Source organism: Podarcis gaigeae, assembly GCF_964106915.1.
Source record: "Podarcis gaigeae genome assembly, chromosome: 4".
Taxonomy (NCBI): Eukaryota; Metazoa; Chordata; class Lepidosauria; order Squamata; family Lacertidae; genus Podarcis; species Podarcis gaigeae.
The window spans coordinates 16,325,419-16,347,153 of NC_139677.1; positions in this window are offsets into that span (position 1 = coordinate 16,325,419).

A 21,735-nucleotide genomic window follows, 5' to 3' on the forward strand; every position below is an offset into this window, starting at 1 on the left:
ATGGAAATCAGCCTCCAAAGAAAATCAAAGTACCAGCTTATCTGCAAGGGTTGCCAGAAGAAGGCAAAGTAGGTTCCATCCAACCATCTTAGGGACTCCATTCTGTATTTGTGTAGCCTTATCTTCTCTCGAAGATGTCCTGTAAGGCATGGTTTTGAAAAGTATGTTGAAGATAAGTATTCTTGAAGAAGAAAGTTTTATTAAGTGGTCCACCAAGACATCTAGTGATTTTCAAGCAGTCTGCAGTGGAGGGGGAGAGTTTCAGAAACACTCATCTTAGGAATTAATAGGTCATGCTTCAGATGAGAGCTGGGAGGGAAGCATTAAAATTATGCAGTGCTAAATACAGAGAACAATGACTATGAAATCTGCCTCCCTACCTTAATGATGTTTTGAGCCTACACATTTCTATCTAAGCACGCTGAATGTGTTAAAGGAAGTTCCCTAACTTTTTTCTTTTTACTTGGGGTGGGGGTTAAATTTACTTAAACTGTCAAAATGAAATGGTTATCAAAATGGTGTGACCATTTATTATTCATACAGCCAAGGTAAACCTTGTTCCTGAGCTCTTCTCTATAGTTATCTTTATTTTGACGCTAAAGTTGAGTGGCATCAAACATGCCATTTCTTTCCCCTCCAAAATGACCAGCTGATTACTGTCTGTATATTCCTCCCCCCCCCCACTTGCTATTTGACGGAACCTGCCATAATTCCCTTTTGAGCCTACCATTGTTTAATAGCTCTTCTGCTGTTAGAAATTTGAAAAGGTCTAGTTATGGCTGACTGTCTTCTTTGGTCCAGCAAAAAGATTCAGCCAGAAAATTGCTCGGTCGATAAAAGGGATTTTATATCTACCGGAACACTGACTGATGAACAAGTATCAACAAGTTGGCATATTTTTGCCTTCAGTGAGAAGAGCTTTGTAGCGTAGTCAAGGCTTGGAAAGACTACTTGTTGTTTCTCAAAACAGTGTAATTAAAGTTGAAACAAAAGCCCTATTCAGGCATTCTAATTCGCCGTGCAATAAGAAAATCAGAAAAGTCCTGATGGATTAGGAAACAGGCCAATGTAATCCAGTGTCTTGCTCTCACAATAGCCAACCAACAAGATGCCTGTGGGATGCTCACAAGCAAGACCTGAGTACAACAGCTCTCTCTTTTAAAACATTTGATGTGTTTGAATTTAAATGTGTGAGATCCAAGAATGGCATTACATTTAGACCGAATACACTGCATGCATTTTGTACAGAGAAGAATGACATTTTCTGATGTGTTCCACAAAGTTAGGAGTTTGCCAAAATAGCACAACCAAATAATTTTGCTTGATGTTCCTGAGATCAAGGAGCAGGTTTTCATCTGTGCTTGGATACCATTGGAAACCATGTTGAATCAAGATAGCAGACCTAACCTTTCAAAAGTGGACTGATTTTAACCACTGATTTCAAAATTTCACTGAATTTTTAGAATTCTCAAGCAGCATCAGGCATGAGGCTGCTAGTATACTGCAAGCCCATAATGAGGCAATAGAGTTAAAACAGTATATTAAAAACTAGTCTACTTCATCAGAACTTCAGTTTTTTAAAATCATAGCAAACAATTAATGATGTGGCAAAGCAATTAATTTTACTATTTTATGTAGTCTTCCAAAATGCTACAAGAGGTTGTCACTCAATCATTGGTTTTACTTTCTTCTGTCTCCCATCTCTCAATCTGACAATTTCACTCAGTTTAGCCAACTGCATTGCCTGCCAAACTCTTATTAATCACACTCTCTTTAGCAGACCTCTGGAATTTCTCCTATTCTTAGCAATAAGATAGAAAAGGTAAAGGACCCCTGGTTGGTTAAATCCAGTCAAAGGCAACTATGTGGTTGCAGTGCTCATCTCGCTTCAGGCTGAGGGAGCCGGAGTTTGTCCACAGACAGCTTTCTGGGTCATGTGGCCAGCAGGACTAAACCGCTTCTGGAGCAATGGAACACCATGATGGAAACGCTATTTACCTTCCCGCCACAGTGGTACCTATTTATTTACTTGCACTGGTGTGCTTTCAAACTGCTATGTTGGCAGAAGCTGGGACAGAGCAATGGGAGCTCACCCTGTTGCGGGGATTTGAAATGCCAAACTTCCAACTGGCAAGCCCAAGAGGCTCATTGGTTTAGACCACAGCACCACCCACTCTTCCCTTCTACCTTTTACCTCTTGGGAATAACAATTTCAGCAGCTGATAATAAATCTGAAATCAATTTGAGAACATATAGTTACGTTACTAATTTCTAATTTTGGTTCTATTTGTAAAACATTTCTGATCACCCTATGTATGTCTCCTCTATTGTGATCCTGACTCTTTAGAATCCTAAGATTAGACAATCAAATGTGCAAATGATCTACTGCAACTAATTCCTAATGGGCAGATGTGATTTTTGTCAAACTAACACTCAGTTTTTGAGACATTCACTCTTCCACCTAGGCGCACTAACATAGTGCCTTTTCCCCATTTCATTAGAAATGTGTGCTTCACTGCAGCACTTCACATATTATATGTGCAATAATTGTGAGGGGTAGTCAGTGACTATTCAATATCCTTGCACTTGATTAGCCATCCTCTCTCATTTCCCCTCATTTACTCCCATATTAATAAATGGGAAAGGACAATGTTCAGCCAGACAAAATTAGAAAGTCAAATGAAAGTTCAGGCCAATAGCTTTCCTGATTATCATTGCTGCCAAATCCACTCTCTTACCATGGAGTCGCGAAGGCTCTTAACGTCATCATATCTAGGGGAGAAAATCCTGCATATCTTAATAGGAACAGGCTCAAAGTTAAACTTGTCAGCTTCTAAGTCAGGGCAGTGGATACATTTCCTCTGATGTTGCTTTGCCTGAGGAAACTACACATAGGAGCTGAACACATATGTTCTCTGCCCTGTTCCACTCCAAACAAAAGGCTTGTTTCCAAATATAATAGGCAACTAAAGGTGTCTTGCTAATTCAGTGCTCCTAGATCTAATCTTGCTTCCAACATATTGACTCAAGATTATCAGAGTACAGTTGTACCTCGGGTTAAGTACTTAATTCGTTCCAGAGGTCTGTTCTTAACCTGAAACTATTCTTAACCTGAAGCACCACTTTAGCTAATGGGGCCTCCTGCTGCCGCCGTGCCGCCGGAGGACGATTTCTGTTCTCATCCTGAAGCAAAGTTCTTAACCTGAGGTAATATTTCTGGGTTAGCGGAGAGTGTGTGTGTGTGTGTGTGTGTGTGTGTGTGTGTAATTCTAGTCTATTGATTTCAATGGATCTGTTCAAAGCTTGAACTAATATTGAATATTACCCCATGTTTATAAGAAATGTTTCAGTAAGAAAACTACATGGTGAGTTCAATATAATAAATATTAAACCATTTTATTCAGTCAAATGTTGAGATCTAATTTCCCACTCTTGTGACAAATGTGCTGGGGTTTTTTTCCAGATGTGAAACATAGCACTCTGAGAGAGGAACTTGACACAATTTATATGGAGAATACAAATTAAAACAAATCACAATAAAACAAGACAATAATGCAAACCAACAACAACATAATTAAAACATGTCATCTCAGGGCAGAATTATGCATAAGTTGCATAGTCACATCTTTTGAAACAGAATGGGCGAGAAGTGGAGTTATGAGAAAATAGCAATCCACCATACCCAGGCCCAAGGCTAATTTGAAATACTTAGGGTCTTCTCTCTTTCTTGTTATATCTTTTGCACACTGTCATCCAATTCATGTTTGAATGCAGGTCTAGCTAATTCACACCTACTGAACCAATATGTCTTCCAGAATGCGTACTTCTCCAAATTTTATTAAGCAGACACTCAAGCAAACAGAACACATATACAAATCTGTGAATTAGTGAAAGTTGGGGAAACTACTTACAAAAATATGTATAAAATGAAAAATATGCATGAAAAGGCATGGGTTTTATTCTAGACTTTGATTTGGTCTCTGCCTGGCTGGAAATCTCACCCGGGCTGCCCAGTGAGACCTTGCCAGCTTGGGATCACAACAGGGTTCAGCAGTGGGTGACTCCCATGGCAAACCCTCACCTTGATCAACTCCCGCCCAGAAACATATGTCCCCACTGTGGAAGGATGTGTGGATCCAGAATTGGCCTCCACAGTCACTTACAGGTTCACTGTTAAAACCGTGTTTATGGAAGACAATCTTACTCAGCTACGAGTGATCACCAAAGAAGAAGAAGAAGAAGAAGACTCCCATGGTCAGACCTCACCTGGAGTACTGTGTCCAGTTCTGGGCACCACAGTTCAAGAAGGACACTGACAAACTGGAACGTGTCCAGAGGAGGGCAACCAAAATGGTCAAAGGCCTGGAAACGATGCCTTATGAGGAACGGCTAAGGGAGCTGAGCATGTTTAGCCTAGAGAAGAGGAGGTTAAGAGGTGATATGATAGCCATGTTCAAATATATAAAAGGATGTTACATAGAGGAGGGAGAAAGGTTGTTTTCTGCTGCTCCAGAGAAGCGGACACGGAGCAATGGATTCAAACTACAAGAAAGAAGATTCCACCTAAACATTAGGAAGAACTTCCTGACAGTAAGAGCTGTTCGACAGTGGAATTTGCTGCCAAGGAGTGTGGTGGAGTCTCCTTCTTTGGAGGTCTTTAAGCAGAGGCTTGACAACCATATGTCAGGAGTGCTCTGATGGTGTTTCCTGCTTGGCAGGGGGTTGGACTCGATGGCCCTTGTGGTCTCTTCCAACTCTATGATTCTATTCTATTCTATTCTATGGAATGAGTTTGGTGTGCCAGAACCCAGCAGATCCCATTCCACCAGCAGGGGGTGAGTGGAATGACAAAATCATCTTAGCCATCCTGCCACGCCAACCCATAACTTGCCTGCCTACTGCAGTCAATAAATATTTGGCCTCATTTCACCCCAACACCCAGTGTCCTGTCTGTTCATTGCTGCTCTTCTAGGACTCAAAATGAGCCTGCCAGGGCAATGGTTTAACTGCCAAGAGGTGGCGAGTATGAAATCTTGATTTGCTCATTTAAACCACATTGGTGGATTACAGAAATTCTAATGAACTAGCAAGACTCAGTCAGCCCGACTCCATCTAAAGTATGAGCAACTACCTCTCTCAGCTGTCATTATGATGCATTAGGTAGTGCTGTTCACAGTGATAATAACTGTGGCTAAATTCAGTAAATTAATAGAAGACATAAAATAAGGCCAACTAAATCAGAGAAATGAGGTGGCTGCTAACACAATCCTTGGCATGTCTGCTTAGAAGAAAGTCCCACTGGGTTCAGTGGGACTTATGCCCTAGTAAGTATGCATAGGATTTCAGCCTGCAGCATTAATTGTTCCTATCCAGTGGTACCTCGGGTTATATACGCTTCAGGTTACAGACTCCGCTAACCCAGAAATAGTACCTCAGGTTAAGAACTTTGCTTCAGGATGAGAACAGAAATCGTTCTCCGGTAGCGCAGCGGCAGCAGGAGGACCTATTAGCTAAAATGGTGCTTCAGGTTAAGAACAGTTTCAGGTTAAGAACGGACCTCCGGAACGAATTAAGTACTTAACCCGAGGTACCACTGTAGTTTTGTATTGTTTTTTAAGAGAGATCTGTGGCATATAGCGTTCATAAGGTTCATAAAGATCAGCTGATAGCTGAAGTATTGATGCTTTTGAATTATGGTGCTGGAGGAGACTCTTGAGAGTCCCATGGACTGCAAGAAGATCAAACCTCTCCATTCTTAAGGAAATCAGCCCTGAGTGCTCACAGGAAGGACAGATCCTGAAGCTGAGGCTCCAAGACTTTGGCCACCTCATGAGAAGAGAAGACTCCCTGGAAAAGACCCTGATGTTGGGAAAGATGGAGGGCACAAGGGGACGACAGAGGATGAGATGGTTGGACAGTGTTCTCGAAGCTACAAAAATGAGTCTGACCAAACTGTGGGAGGCAGTGGAAGACAGAGTGCCTGGCATGCTCTGGTCCATGGAGTCACGAAGAGTCGGACACGACTAAACAACAACAACAACAAGTTCATACTGGAATGGTTTGTTTCTCCATTTTGTCTGATGAAAATACACTAGTAGCCGAAAATGGTGGGAACCTTTTGGAAAAGGTGTATTTCTGATCTTTGATGGCTCATAACACCTGATTGGCTCTCTAAACACTCCTGCTCATTGGCTACACTCAAATGAAGGAAAGCTACTGCATTATCAACCTAAGCAAGTTGTGCTTCCTTTTTCTGGTTATTTGGCTAGAACTTTTGAAAGAATACAGAAAATTGAACAAACTTTGTTGCATTGCATTCTTCATTAAATTATCTTTCCATTGAGATATAATTTTATGGTATTACCCCCCAAAACGGTGTTATGAGCCATCAAACCTCAGAAATACACTTTTTCCAAAAGGTTTCCACAATTTTGGCAACTAGTGTACAGTGGTACCTCAGGTTAAGTACTTAATTCGTTCCAGAGGTCCGTTCTTAACCTGAAACTGTTCTTAACCTGAAGCACCACTTTAGCTAATGGGGCCTCCTGCTGCCGCCGTGCCGCCGGAGCACGATTTCTGTTCTCCTCCTGAAGCAAAGTTCTTAACCTGAGGCACTATTTCTGGGTTGGCGGAGTCTGAAACCTGAAGCGTATGTAACCCGCGGTACCACTGTATGTGGTAAGGGGGAATTTTGAACCTGATGGATGCCTCAGGAACTGCAGTGTTGAGGATGACTCTTGTGGAATCTCACAGACAGAAAAAAAGGAATCACTGATATTAGAAAAATAGAAGAGCATTTTTCTTCTTCTTCTTCTTCTTCTTCTTCTTCTTCTTCTTCTTCTTCTTCTTCTTCTTCTTCTTCTTCTTCAAATTTATATACTGCCCTTCAGATCTCAAGGCAGTTCGCAAAATAAAAAATACATGATAGTAGCACAAAATAATTTCTGGGTCACGTGGCCAGCATGACTTTACCATGGAACACCGTGACGGAAACCAGAGCACATGGAAATGGCATTTACCTTCCTGCCACAGCAGTACCTATTTATTTACTTGCACTGGCGTGCTTTTGAATAGCTAGGTTGACAGGAGCTGGGACAGAGCAGCAGGAGCTCACTCCGTCGCGAGGATTCGAACCACCAACCTTCTGATCGGTAAGCCCAAGAGGCTCAGTGGTTTAGACCACAGTGCCACCTGCGTCCCAATGCCTATGGAGTGGTTCCTACCTGTGTACAAGTGTACATGCATAGGCAATCTGCAACAGATGGCAAGAAACATGTTGTGGAGTTGGAAGCAGACTGCCGTTAACATTTCTTTTTTAAAAAAAATATTAAGTGAATTTTCAAAAATGCAGAATTTCAAAGAAGTTCCTCTTGAGTTGAGAAAGCAAAAGGTTAACGCACAAAACAGAAGTAAGCACTCACCACTTCCCCCTTCAAGATATTTATTTATGCAACATAGCTAGAAGTCACTCTGAGATTGTGTCCCAGAATATTTGTGGGCCATCGAAAATTACCAAACCAAGAGATGATACAAATCAGATTTCTGGACCATCTTCAGTACTTAATGTCCTTGTCTGATCACAATGCTACGGGGGGGGGGGGGAGAGAGAGAATCCCATGCTGTCACCAGCATTTAGACACGATGACTAAATGGGCTGCACTTAGTGTGCACTCAGAATCTTGGAAAGACAGTCTCCGCAGCCGACTTGGCGACACAAACCCTTTGATCGAGTTATTAAAAGGCAAGCGAGCTACTCTCTTGCCCCTGCCTCCCACAACACACTTTCCCTTTAGGTTTCAATGGTTTGATTTCTTGTTTAGGCACCACATTATCTCCTGGGGCTAACAATTAATTAATAGGGAGCTTGTTCGAAGGATATGCTTTTAGTGAAGCATCTTCCTCTTATTGTATTTCTTTGTGGATAATCAATTTAGGCCTTTTTGGCTGTCAATAAGTCTGTTCAGTCACCTTCTTCGCTCTTCTCCTCTGTCATTAGTAAGTAGTGTTGCCGCCAAGAGGTAAACTATCTGAAGAGCTTAAAAGCACACAGAGAGGGGTGGGGGGAGGGAAGAGAATAGGGAAACAGAATCCCCGTGAACAGAAGCTTTTTGGTTCAGTTTTCTATGAGAAGTAATTTTCAGCTGCCCTGACTCTGAAGGGTCTCTAACTGTGGTCATATTGTGGTTCTCGGTTGGGCAAAATTTTCCTTAGGAGGGAAGCAAGATTGACAGAAAGGATCAAAGGCCTGCTCTTTGATATTCCAGGACATTCTGGGATCCAATCAGAAACCAGGATGGCCTGTCCCTGAAAAATAGGGGCACATGGATGGTCTGATACAGTGGTGCCCCGCAAGACGGAAAACTCGCTAGACGAAAGGGTTTTCCGTTTTTTGAGCTGTTTCGCAAAACAAATTTCCCTATGGTCTTGCTTCGCAAGACGAAAACGTCTTGCAAGTTTGTTTCCTTTTTCTTAACACTGTTAATACAGTTGCGACTTGACTTCGAGGAGCAACTCATAGAACGCAGTGTACATAGTAGCCTTTTTTGAAGTTTTTAAAGACTGGTGATTTTTGAAGCTTTTCCAAAACTTTTTTTGCAGCCATATGCTAAGTTAAGCTTTTAAAACTTTTTTTTGGGGGGGGTTGGATTTTGGGTTGGGGTGTTTGGAATTCAAGGACTTGGTGTTGGGGAGGGGTTTGCAAGAATCTGGAAGCTTGTGTGTTTTTTTCTGCATTTTTATGATTTTTTTGTGACCATTGGGCCACTCTGCTGTTTTTTTAAAAAATTCTGGATTTGAATTTCTGTGTGCTGGGTGGCTGGGGGAACAGTTGGGGAGGGGTTTGCAAGAATCTGGAAGCTTGTGTTTTTTTCTGCATTTTTATGATTTTCTGTGACCATTGGGCCACTCTGCTGTTTTTTTAAAAAAATTCTGGGTTTGAATTTTGAAATGCTCTTTACAGTATGTGTGACTTTATAGAGCACTTAATAAACTCTTGTTGTACCAAATTTGGCTTTGTTTGGACTTTTTTTGACCATAGGAACGCATTAATTGATTTTCAATGCATTCCTATGGGATTTCGTGCTTCGCAAGACGAAAAATTCGCTAGATGAAAAAATTCGTGGAATGAATTAATTTCGTCTTGCGAGGCACCACTGTATTCTTAAGATGCAGTTGTGTTTTAATACATCCCAATTATAAGCATTGCTCTCCATGCAGAGAAAACAGTCTGTGAAGGGAATGATTCCTTTAACTTAGGTACAACACAGATACATTTAACTTTCGGTACCATTTCACTCTGGGCCAGTTCAGATGCAACATTCCCAAATATTTTATTAGGTATGGAATAAATATCAGGCTTGCATACCATCCATTCCTTGCTCCCCCCACCAATCATCCTGGCATTTTGATTTTGGTCTCTTTAAACCAGTGTTACCTGTTATGTCCAAATTGGTGACCTGTGTGTTTAATGTTGGTTACTACTGGCCCAGAGATGGAAAGAAGATAAAATCCCGACCAGAGACGAATGGCTGATGAAGATGATGGACTACACAGAAATGGCTGGGAAAATCAGAAACCAGGAAGATAGAAACCTTAAGAAGGAATGGAAACTTTTTATAACTTATTTAAGAGAAGACTGTAATCAGCTAAAAACTTTGGCAGGATTTGAGTAACGCTTGTAATGTATTAAGAACTAAGGTAAAATGGACTATTGAAAGAAAAATAGAGAAATTATGTGATGCAGCAGGAAAAGTTTGGTAATCATGGAGGGGAGCTGGGAAGTCTAAGGATTCAGGGGATTCTAAATGAGATCTCTTTATGAGATCTCTTTTCATGTGGGAAGGATGAATGTTAAGTCTGGAATACAGAGCACCTGGCACAGGGGCCTATTTAGCAAGAATTTTTACATCCTATTGATGCTTCATCAGTACTATTTTTCTACAAAAAGAGGTGCTCGAACTCACCATGAACACCTCCCTCGTTCTCTGAGGATGGCAATGGTAGCCACCTGAGAGTTGCCAGGACTGAGTTCCAGCAGGAAAAGAATCCCTGAGCTTCATGAACCCTTCTCCTGGAAACACCAAACCACACAAAGCATTTGTTAAACTTCATCAAAGTCCATATAAGAAAAGTTTACATGTTTGTGAAACTTCTAGTTATCTGGAGCATGGTTTCCAAAAGACAGGCGCCCGCAATAGCCTGAGCATGGCTTAGCCAGTCAGATAGCAAGGTAGGTCTGCCTGGACGGCACCTGAATGAATATATAAAGAACAACTTGACCCTATAGATTATTCATATCTGATACTACAAAGCATGAATGTTTGTAGCATGTCTAAAAGCATACTGATTTATATCAGTCCTCCCCAAATTTGTTGGGCTGAAACTCCTATCAGCTCGAATCAGCATGGCTAATGGTTTGTAATGATGAGAGTTGTAGTCCAAAATGCCTGCAGGGTGAGGTAAAAAGCAAGGTAAAGGACCCCTGGATGGTTAAGTCCAGTCAAAGGTGACTATGGGGTTGTGGCACTCATCTCGCTTTCAGGCCAAGGGAGCCAGCTTTCCAGGTCATGTGGCCAGCATGACTAAACCGCTTCTGGTGCAATGGAACACCATGACAGAAGCCAGAGAGAACAGAAACACCATTTACCTTCCTGCCACAGTGGTACCTATTTAGCTACTTGCACTGGCGTGCTTTTGAACTGCTAGGTTGGCAGGAGCTGGGACAGAGCAATGGGAACTCACTCCATTGTGAGGATTCGAACCACCGACCTTCTGATCGGCAAGCCCAAGAGGCTCAGTGGTTTAGACCACAGCACCACCCGCATCCCTACAGCTGGTCCCTGCAGGGTACCAGGATTGGGGCACCTAATTTATGTGATCAGTGACAAGGTTATACACAAAGGCTTTTGTGTTTTACTTTTACTCCCTAAGAATTACAATGTAAAAATAAAGAAATTTCATTTTTGGTTTTTGTGTGCTTCTTAAAACATCACAAAACCTCAGAAACCTTTTCTAGAAACTGTAATAGCAGCTCCGATGGCATCCCATCAGCTGCCGCACACAGCCAAACTGAATAAAGCAGTTGTCATTGAGTGCTGCAGTGGCACCTTCTGGCGTAAGGAAGAAATCATTGCCTTTTCTCTGTAAATGATCACTCAAAGCATGTTACGAACCAGCGAGTCGCTGGCAATGCATTGTAAGGGGAACAAAGTGAAAGCAACAATGGACAGTCAAATGTGGAAATAAATTCAGAAGGTATACAGAGGCATACAAGATAAGAGCACATGGGGAAAGCATGTCATTGTATTGGAAGTTCAGTGACAGAGCAAGAATTCTGAGTGCAGAAGGTCTCCAGTTTAGTCCCCTGGCCGTCCAGTTCAACTGACCTCTGGTGTTGCAACGCTAGAGAAGACTTTGTATGTCTCTAGGCTGGCAGAGGAAGTAGGATTGGAACAGAACAAACATAGGGAGCTTCCAGCCTGCCATCAGACATTTCATTCACACTCCTCCCCTGCTTTTCATCCCTAGCATGGTGAACTTTTATTATTTTATTATACATATTTTATTATGTATTTTGTGGTTTTATATCTTGATTTTATTCTGCGAACTGCCCTCAGACCCCCAGGCATAGGGCGGAATATAAATTCTACTACTACTACTATTACTACTACTACTAATAATAACTGTTCAAGTAAGATAAATAAAGCTGGTACTTCTGAAGGGGGCTGAGCATGGCAGATTGTGATTTTTTTGTGTGCTGTTTTTTAACCCACAAGAAACAGGGCGGAACAGACTTAACATTGAAAACATGCAAAACTGACATGGAATGGAATGTCATTTTCTTTTGCAAAAGCAATGTTGGCAGACGATAGATAAACAGATGATAGAGTCACACACAGACACACAAATACACAGAACAGAAATACAACAAATGGAGGTTTCAAATAGCAATAATGCAGTATAAGAACAGCAGCCAGCAATAAAAAGATACTCAATAAAATAAAAAATGGACACCCTAGCAAGTAAGCAGCCTGCATAAAGCATCTCAAAGGTTAAAACTAAATAAAATGACCACTCATTTAAAGCCTGTACAAAGATAAGAACCTTAAAAGGGAAGGGAGCAGGTGGACCTCTCTATGGAGTCATTTTAAAAAGCTTGGCTTAACTGCTACTGCTCACACCTGTGGCCCACAAAGCCAGCCGTTAAATGACATGGGTGTGATCTAGTGAAAGTTAAGCAACTCTGAGCCCCATTGATTTCAGTGTAAACATTAAGCAAATGCTTCTCCTCTCCTAAAAGCCACTGTGGGTGATCTGTGGCTTGAAGGGATATTTTGACCAGCTGTTAAGAGTTCGTTTACATTTTTTCTCTTTGGATATCAGATTGGGCTTCCTTTTGGAGAAGAGAGCACTTGAAACATCCTGGCTTTTAAAAAAGGAAAAAGAACAACCCTACAAATATAAGGTGGTACCTCAGGTTACAGATGCTTCAAGGTTACAGACGCTTCAGGTTAAAGACTCCGTTAACCCAGAAATAGTACCTCAGGTTAAGAACATTGCTTCAGGATGAGAACAGAAATCGTGTGGTGGCAGTGGGAGGCCCCATTAGCTAGATTAAGTCAGATTAAGAACAGTTTCAGGTTAAGAATGGACCTCCAGAACGAATTGAGTTCTTAACCCGAAGTACCACTGTACATGGTTTAAGTGCACCTAGCACAGCGGGTGGCACTGTGGGTTAAACCACAGAGCCTAGGACTTGCCGATCAGAAGGTCGGAGGTTTGAATCCTCATAACAGGGTGAGCTCCCGTTGTTCGTCCTAGCTCCTGCCAACCTAGCAGTTCGAAAGCACGTCAAAGTGCAAGTAGATAAATAGGTACCGCTCTGGCGGGAAGGTAAACGGCGTTTCCGTGTGCTGCTCTGGTTCACCAGAAGTGGCTTAGTCATGCTGGCCACATGACCCGGAAGCTGTCTGCAGACAAACACCGGCTCCCTCTGCCTATAGAGTGAGATGAGCTCCGCAACCCCAGAGTCGGTCACGACTGGACCTAATGGTCAGGGGTCCCTTTACCTTTACCTAGCACAGATCTCTTGTTGCACATCAGAGATAGGTTTGCATGCCCCCCCAAGCGACTGCAACTCATATTCCAGATCTTTTTCTGCCTCCAAGCGAAAAATGTTGTCAGCTATTATGATCCTCAAGTCAGAGTGGTATAAGAGTCACAGCAAAAGAAAACTGGATCTGGAAGGAAGCTTTAATTTGGTGTGTTGTGCATGTTTCCCTCTATAGGTGAAAGACAGTTTGAGAACACAGCAGGTCTGTCTCAAGAGTGTGTGCATGGAGGCAGGTAACTTAGACAGGTTTTCCCCTCCTCCTGGGAAGGGACAGTATGTGATTAACAGCTGCAAATGAAACACCATTGATATATTGATGGCTTATGCAACCACTGAAAAATTAATACCACATACGATGCCATGGAAATCAGCCAACGTTTAACTAGCAATAAATACCTTTTAAATCTCAGGCCTTCCAGAAGGTTTCGTGCATGATCAATACTGCTGTCTAGTTTTCAGTTTTTCTGCTAAGAGTTTTTTTCAGCAATGGTTTTCACCTTAATGGCCCACCTCCTTTTGCTGCTAATGGTCTGGATGTTTTTTCTCAGTAAGAGCTTCTGATCAATCTACTAGATGGGAAAAGAACATCTGGCATCATCTTTAATTTTGTTGTTTTTTTTATATAAGAAAGAATGAAATACAAAGTTCCATTTTTCGACTAGGTGTCTGGAGGTAATGTGTTTTATGAAGCAAGACATATGAAGAATATTTGATTTTGGCACACTGTAACAACCCAGCAATTGAAAGGCTTATCCCTTTTTCAACTCCTTAGGATTTTTCTGTGAATTAAAACACTTCATTGTTGCGGATTTTTCTCCGAGGTGATCAGCTATGGGTGGCAGAGTTGTGTAGAAGTGACATTTCCCCCTTTAAGCCCTTCAGCACAGTCTATTTTTGGACACAAAACTGCTTTGAAAGAGAAAGGGTGGGTACAAAATTTAATCTGTAAATGTAGGGTGGGTCCAAAAGCCATTAAAGTGCGTAGGAGCCACCTCCTAAGGGTCGAGGGGTCTTCAGCCTCCCCATAAAATATCTGAGAGGGCCATGCCCCCCCAAAGTTGATAGGGATTGTCATTCAAGTTGTGTGCATTCATGTTAGCATGTGATCAATTATGTGTGGCTTACCTGGGGGCCCCACCAATCACAGTGTATGTTCTATCTGACATTGAGCCTAGTTTTGCACTGAAAAGATCGTTCCACGCCCCTTGCTTTCACCATGTTTTTAAGTGTTGTATATACACATGGCGGTACACAGGTGGCACTGTGGGTTAAACCACAGAGCCTAGGACTTGCTGATCAGAAGGTCGGCAGTTCGAATCCCTGCGACGGGGTGAGCTCCCGTTGTTCGGTCTCTGCTCCTGCCAACCTAGCAGTTCGAAAGCACGTCAAAGTGCAAGTAGATAAATAGGTACCGCTCTGGCGGGAAGGTAAACAGCGTTTTCGTGTGCTGCTCTGGTTCGCCAGAAGCGGCTTCGTCATGCTGGCCACATGACCCGGAAGCTGTACGTCGGCTCCCTCGGCCTATAGAGCGAGATGAGCGTGCAACCCCAGAGTCGGGCACGACTGGACCTAATGGTCAGGGGTCTCTTTACCTTTACCTTTATAAACACATGGCAATGAAATTCCTGCTGAATATTTGTCTCTTTTGAAATAAACATGTATAGAACATGCTGATGTGTCTTAAATGCAATATTGGGAGGGAAGGAGAAGTGGTTTGTACAAATCAATGACGTCTTCGGTTAGCTTCCCATGCAAACACCAGGTTTTGATGCACTTAGCCCTGCAGAGAAAATTGTTCATCCTAGCAAAGCATGGTGAATTTGCTCCCAGGGCTGCTTTGGTGCTCAGATAATGCACATCTGTAGACATCCTTAGGCTGAGTGGAAATGAAAGAAATTGAACACAGTGTGGCTGGTGCAAACTTAGAGAAAAGAAGCACCTGTCTGGCTAATAGCCAGGAGTGAAAGCTTCGACGGCGAAGCGACTTTATCTGTTGCCAGTATTTTCACTTTCATTTAACATTGCATTACAGCTCAAAGGTTTGACACACTCTGTTTCTATAACTCTCTCTTTTTCATTAACCGAATCGGCGGGTTTTAATATTCCACAGCAATCCATTTGCAATCTAAACTGAGCTCTGCTGCAAAGTGAAAAGAGCATTGGGTGGTTGAAGAAAAAGAATTGACTGGTTAGTTCAAATCAAGTACCTGAAATTCAGCCCTGTGGTACCAGCCTAAGGCATTTGAGGTTGGAAACAGAGCTCAAATAATGTCAGCCCACCACCTGAACCAATACTTTAAAAATACTTTTTTAAAATCCTTGTTGCACCATTCAGTTAGGCACTAACTTGCACACCAGGCCTGCTTTTGGGTTCTTCTTCATCTTTTATCCTTGGCCAGTCAAATGCTGCAGTGATGACAGAAACCATGATTGACAGAATGCCTCTTCTCTTATACTTGAAGCAGCTATTGTCTAGACTGAGGTTGGGAAGCCTGTGGACCACCAGGTGCTGTTGACCCCATCATTCCTGACCAATGACCATGCTGGCTGGGCCTGATGGGAGCTGTAGTCCACCAACCTCTGGTAGACTACAGGATCTCCATCCCTGCTCTGGAACAAGCAACTGAGTGCTCCCTGGTCATAATAATAATAATAATAATAATAATAATAATAATAATAATAATAATGTCCCACCCATCTGGCTAAGTTACTCCAGCCACTCTGGGTGGCTTCCAATACATATAAATACATAATAAAACATCAAAGATTAAAAACTGAAGAGTCACCTTCAGAAGTCTTCTAAAAGTTGTGAGGTTCTTTATTTCCTTGACATTTGATGGGTGCTCTACAGAGCGGGCACCATTCTTGAGAAAGCCCTCTGCCTGGTTCCCTGTAACCTCACTTCTCGCAGTGAGGGAACCACCAGAAGACCCTCAGAGGGGGACCTCAGTGTCTGGGCTGAGCAATGGGGGTAGAGACGCTCCTTCAGGTATATAAGGCCGAGGCCCTTTAGGGCTTCAAAGGTCAGCACCAACATTTTGAATTATACTTGGAAACGTCACCCGTCTTGCTGCCACATTCTGGATTCGTTGTAGTTTCTGAGTCACCTTCAAAGGTAGACCTATGTAGCACACATTTCAGTAGTCCTTTCCCTGCCTCCTATATTCTTCCAATAGTGAACAGTCCCATTCGTACACTTTTTATGTTCTTTTCACTAATGTGTTCATCTGATGCACAGTCCCCCCCCCAAAAAAAAATGTGCATTTTTTTGGAAAACATTTAGAAGAACTGCATTGCAAAATTCAGATAAGTGCAAATTTTGCAGGATGTCTCTCTTTTGGTCCTCATATTGCCTTGAAAAGTTCATATTTTTAGCTCCACCTTTACATGTTAATAGAATCTGATTTCTCCCCCATCCCTACTGCCTAGTTAATGTGCTCACAATTGTAGCCTAATAGATACTCTCTATATAAACTTATCCTCCATTAATCTTTTTTTTTTTTTAATCCTTCCATCCGGACCAATAGTCATCACCATATTTTATGGTAGGCAATTCCAGAATTAGCTACATGTTGTGCAAAGCATTAGGTGAACCTGAGTTCTATTATTATGAAAGAGGAAGAAAAATGTATCTTATTTCACCCAATTCATAACTTTGTAAATCTCTATTATGTCTATTAATGCATAGATTTGTTTTCTCGTATTGTCACTGAAGGTAACTTTATGAGAGCAAATATTACTTCTTTCAGCAGAAGAACTTGGGTTGTGAAAGGAAGCACAGATGAACTTTGAGACCCTCAAAACATTAGCTTTACATCTCTGAAATATTTGCCGCATTTATTAACAATAAAATAAGGCCGGGAGGTTTTTGTTCTTCTCTAAAGTTCACAGCACGCTCCCTTTGCTGCCATGAGCACTTTTATTAAAAAATACAAAGTCTTAAAGTGGCCTCCATTCTACATGTAATAACAAAAAAAGAAAGCCATAAAAGGCACAAGGACTGCAAGGAGAAAAATGAAATTATACACAGGCAGTGAGTCACAGAGCCCCCAAAATAACACAAGACGCTGCCTTCTGTCTAGCTTAGCAAGCAGTCCCTGTACTTACTGGCCATGGCTCTACAGGGTTTCAGATAGTATGCATTTTTTTCAGACTTACCTGAACCAGGTACCACCTGCATGCAGATGAACTGCAGCCGTTCCCCAATATATCAGCTATGAAGAACATGAGAGAGTCACAAGGCTGGAGACAATGTGATATAATCACTTAGTTTAGGAGTCCCTGGTGGAAGGGGAAAGGGCACAGGCTCCCAGACTCCTCTTGTGGAACTGGCATTAAGCTGCCCTTACCCTCACTTTTATGGGATGCGGGTGGCACTGTGGGTTAAACCACTGTGCAGCTTGAGCTTGTCGATCGAAAAGTCGACGGTTCGAATCCCCATGACGGGGTGAGCTCCCGTTGCTCGGTCCCAGCTCCTGTCAACCTAGCAGTTCGAAAGCACATCAAAGTGCAAGTAGATAAATAGGTACCGCTCCAGCGGGAAGGTAAAAGGCGTTTCCATGCACTGCTCTGGTTTGCCAGAAGCGGGTTAGTCATGTTGACCACGACCCGGAAGCTGTCTGCGGACAAACACTGGCTCCTCGGCCTATAGAGCGAGATGTGTGCCACAACCCCAGAGTCGTCTGCGACTGGACCTAACGGTCAGGGGTCCCTTTACCTTTTTTACCCTCACTTTTGAGTGCCTGCCACCTGTCGATCTGTCCTTTACCCCTTGTTTTGTCAAATGATCTGGGGGTGGGGCATAGGAGTCAACTCCTAGCAGCTGAGGTCCTGTCACACACCCCCAATAAAATATTTGAGGGACTTGGGCCCCCCAAAGTTGATGGGCATTGCCATTCAAATGGTGCGTGCATGCCATGTCATGTGATCAATTATGCAGGGCAGGGCTCATCTGAGCCCCCCAATTTTTTTTTCAAGTTGGCACCCCGGGCTTGAGAATCAACAACCATTTCCAGGTTGTTTTTTATTTATTTTTTATAATTTTCAGGTTTATACATTTTGTTAATTTTACCGTCATTTTAACATTTCAAAACTTGACTTCCTTCCCCCCCCCCTTCCTGCGGTTCCTTAAAGTTATTTTTTAATATCTTCTGCATATCCTAATTCATTAAATTTGCTCATTTATTTATCTACTTTAAATATATACTCTTATGAAACTGCAGGTTATTAGAACAATCCTGCCAATGTTTTTATCTGTTTGCTATTTATCTGCAAATATTCAATAAACCATTTCCATTCTTTTAATAAAAAGTTTGTTATCTTGATTTCTTATTCTTCCAGTAAGCTTCAACATTTCTGTATATTCCATAATTTTTTTGTGTCCATTCTTCCTTTGCTGGGACTTCTCCTTCTTTCCATTTGGGGGGCCAGTGGCATTCTTGCTGCTGTAGTAGCATGCTGTACATAAATAAATTTCTATACAATTTGGGAATCAACAACCATTCTCCAACCCAGTGCCCAATTAACTGAACCATCTTCAACTGGCTTAGACTGTTTCAGGAACAATTTGAGACTATAACCATTCGCTCCAGATTGCATATGAAAAACAAAACCGCTCAGGCAAAGCTCTGTGGGGACCACTGTGTTATGTACTGCCCTCTACCACAGCTTTGTGTACAGAGTTGCAGCATGGGTCACAGGACCCTCATAAGAGAGGTCTTGATATCATGGCACGTTTAGTAGCTTGCAGGTCTTATTGTAATGGTTGCTGCTACAGTTAATGACTAGGTGGACCGCTGGTCGAGTTTCAAGAAACAGTTCTTATGCTCTCTGCTAAAGAGATAAGACGTACAATGATCTGAACAGCACAATCAAAAAGAGATTAGTCAAGGTTATGGAATTATAATTACTGATAGTGATAGATGCAAATGGAAAAATTAATTGAAGTTTCTAGTTACACAGTACAGGAAACCCTCCTGGAGGTAACGATACTTGGTTATTTAAAGAACACAGAGACAGCTATGTGGGAGGAAGAAGAAAGCTGGCTTTCAGCATGTAGCATGTTCTTAGCAATTGCTCCACTTTAAAAACTGTTTTGTTTAAATGTGTATCTATAGATTTTATTACTACTGTTCCTGCTGTTTTATCTTCATTTGTATATTCTCTTCCCAGAAATAACGGAGTGGCTTAAAAGATAAAGCATTAACATTCAGTGATAAAGACAAAAATAGTCAACATACCAAGTACAAGATACTCCATGTGCAGCTCATTGTTGTATGGGCAATCTATCTGGAAGATATTTGTATTTCGAGTAGCTTAGTGATCTAACTCGGTTGTCCTCTTCCTGTCCCCTGTTCTTTCCTTTCCCCCCTCCCTAAGCTCTTTGATGGTTGAAGAACAGCCTTTAATGCCCTAATCTGTTGGAAGGAAGTGATAGTGTTGGGTACCTTCTGACCTTCTTTGATGTTAAACATTGTTTGGAGAACATGAGGCATGGGCAATGTGGCTAATGAATAATCTGTATGTAGTTAGCAGCACGCAGGCAGGCAGGCAGGCAAACCACACAGGCTAACAAGTTAGCTATCTATAAATCAGATGGTGTTGGGCCAAGTTCTTTGAAGCTCATGCACTGACTGATGGCTAGAGGGTCATGCAAACTAAGTCTACCTGGGGGTGTCACTTTGCCACTTCTTGAGGGCTTCCAAGTCGCAGATTGAAGTGCTTGCTTGCTGATGTCTATAATACTTGCTGTTTAGAATGAAATCTATCCAGTCCATCTATCTGCCTGCAGATTAATAAATGCAATCTGTTAGTATTTTATATACAGTGGTACCTCTGGTTAAGTACTTAATTCATTCCGGAGGTCCATTCTTAACCTGAAACTGTTCTTAACCTGAAGCACCACTTTAGCTAATGGGGCCTCCTGCTGCTGCCGCGCCGCCAGAGCACAATTTCTGTTCTCATCCTGAAGCAAAGTTCTTAACCTGAAGCATAATTTCTGGGTTAGCAGAGTCTGTAACCTGAAGTATATGTAACCTGAAGTGTATGTAACCCGAGGTACCACTGTACAATACTCCAATTAATCCCTTTAAATTTACAGTCTTTCATTTCTGCCTTCTTTTTCACAGAATAGGCAATGCTAAGTGTCCTTTAAATGTCTCCTGACAAAGACATTTAGCACACATCCCATTTTCCTGCAAATTTTTCAAGATTGCATTTTGCACTGACCCACAAAGTATATTCCATAGCCTTTTGCACCAGTAACCACTTTTCATATCACAACTTCCCTCCCCATGGGAAATTACCTCACTAATGCTGAAATCAAAATTCACTTTATGAATCTTAAGAATTGTTTTGTTTTTTAAGATGTTCCCATGTTGTATCAAATGATCAGTGCAAAGAGTTTCAAGGCATACTCCTACAATCCATTTAACATATTCAGTGTTTGTTTTATTTAAGAGGCTTGCTCAATTTCTAAAAGTACAGGGAGCACATAGAGAGATCCATGTACCATGAAAGAGTAATGTTCCATAACCACATTCTAAATATTTTAATACCTCAATCATATCACTGTAGCCACAGAAAGGAAGTTTCAAATAAAAACCCCACATGCGTTAAGTTTTATTGAGCTGTAAAGTCCTTTTATTCTTTTCTTTAAAAAAAAAGAAGAAGCAAAAGTCAACTCTCGTCTATAACAAAAACACAATACATGCCAAAATACGTTTTCAAGGTTTTGGCAGCAGTGGAGAAGTTAGAAAAGACAAAAATGGATGACAGGATTCCCCATCATGCAACATGCCACATTGATGTGACAGAATAGAATGTTTATTTCACAAAGAAATAGGCAAAACTGAATAATCTTTTGTGACAACTCAGAATCAGTAATGGGGTCACAGTTTCCCAGTAATGCTATCAGGCTGGGTTTCCCAAAATAGTGGGCTATTGTGCAGTTGCATTGAATTTACATACTGGATGCCAAAATTTTCCATGGGGCTGTCAGGCTGTTGAACAGAGATGGGAAACTTCAGACGCAGGGGCTGAACCCAGTCCACCAGTCCTTTCTAGCTGGTCCTTGGGACTGTTCCCAGGACCTGTCACCAACCCTGCTGTTTAACCTCCTAATATCCTTTTGTGTGGTTCGAATTGGTTGAGTACAGGATAAGGATCAAACTACCCCAGAAGGAGATACTGCCCCTCTCCGAACACCCCATACCAGGGGTCTGCAACCTGCGGCTCCGGAGCCGCATGTGGCTCTTTTACACCTTTGCTGCGGCTCCGGGGCAGATACTAGCGAAGGGAGGAGGCGCATTGTGCGCCCCGACACTCCCCACTGTGGCGGGCGCTGTACTGGCTGTGACGTCGCATGTGGGCGGTGTGTGTGTTAGTTTTGCGGCTCCCAGGTTTTTTTTTCTTCGGAAACGGGTCCAAGTGGCTCTTTTTGTCTTAAAGGTTGCAGACCCCTGCCCCATACATTCTTCTTTGGCCATCACTCATAGCCGAATAAGATTGTCTTCCATGAACACAGTCTTAACGGTGTGTCTGTGGGTTACTGTGGAGGCCAATTTTGGATTTACACATCCTTCCACAGTGGGGACATAGGTTTCCAGGTGAGAGTTGATCATGGT